A 673-nucleotide genomic window follows, 5' to 3' on the forward strand; every position below is an offset into this window, starting at 1 on the left:
TATATGTATGTATATCTCGCAAAAACTTTCGACCTAGGCAGTGGATTTTGAAGAGATCAGTATCATTTTGAAGCCCGACCCTTCTGATGACAAATATCGAAAAATTGGCTAAAAACATTAATTCCTTCACCCTCAACTGGGCACTATTTTACAGGGAGGGGCTCGCTTTTTTTGCCGATATTTTCGAAAGTCATCGCCTCTTTTCGATTGTCTAGCCTTAATTTAAACCTATGTCACGTCTGGTTTGGCAATGGGTGCAACAGCTAACGCGTCGCATTCTCTTTTTTTTTTCACTCTCTTTTCCTCCTTCAAAATACGGGTTCGAGCCTGCACGCCTACTACAACTTTTTTTTTGCGCTCGTAATTTTCCTGTTTTTTTTTGTCTCAAGCAACACCTTTACACACACCTCCAGTGTATTTTTCACCTTCACGTCATGCGTTCGAGTCTGCCTGCCTATTACAACGTTTTTTTGTTTTGTTTTTATTGCTTAACACACACCTTCAAACACTCGGGTAACGCCGGGCACCCAGGATAGTCTATAATATCTCACCTGTCTGTTTAAATGTATGTATGCATGTATGTATGTATGTATGTATGTATGTATGTATGTATGCACGTATGTATGTATGTATGTATGTATGTATGTATGTGTGTATGTATGTATGTTGGTGT

This window comes from Euprymna scolopes, chromosome 7 (assembly GCF_053919585.1).
Source record: "Euprymna scolopes isolate OS-2025 chromosome 7, ASM5391958v1, whole genome shotgun sequence".
In the NCBI taxonomy this organism is placed as follows: domain Eukaryota; kingdom Metazoa; phylum Mollusca; class Cephalopoda; order Sepiida; family Sepiolidae; genus Euprymna; species Euprymna scolopes.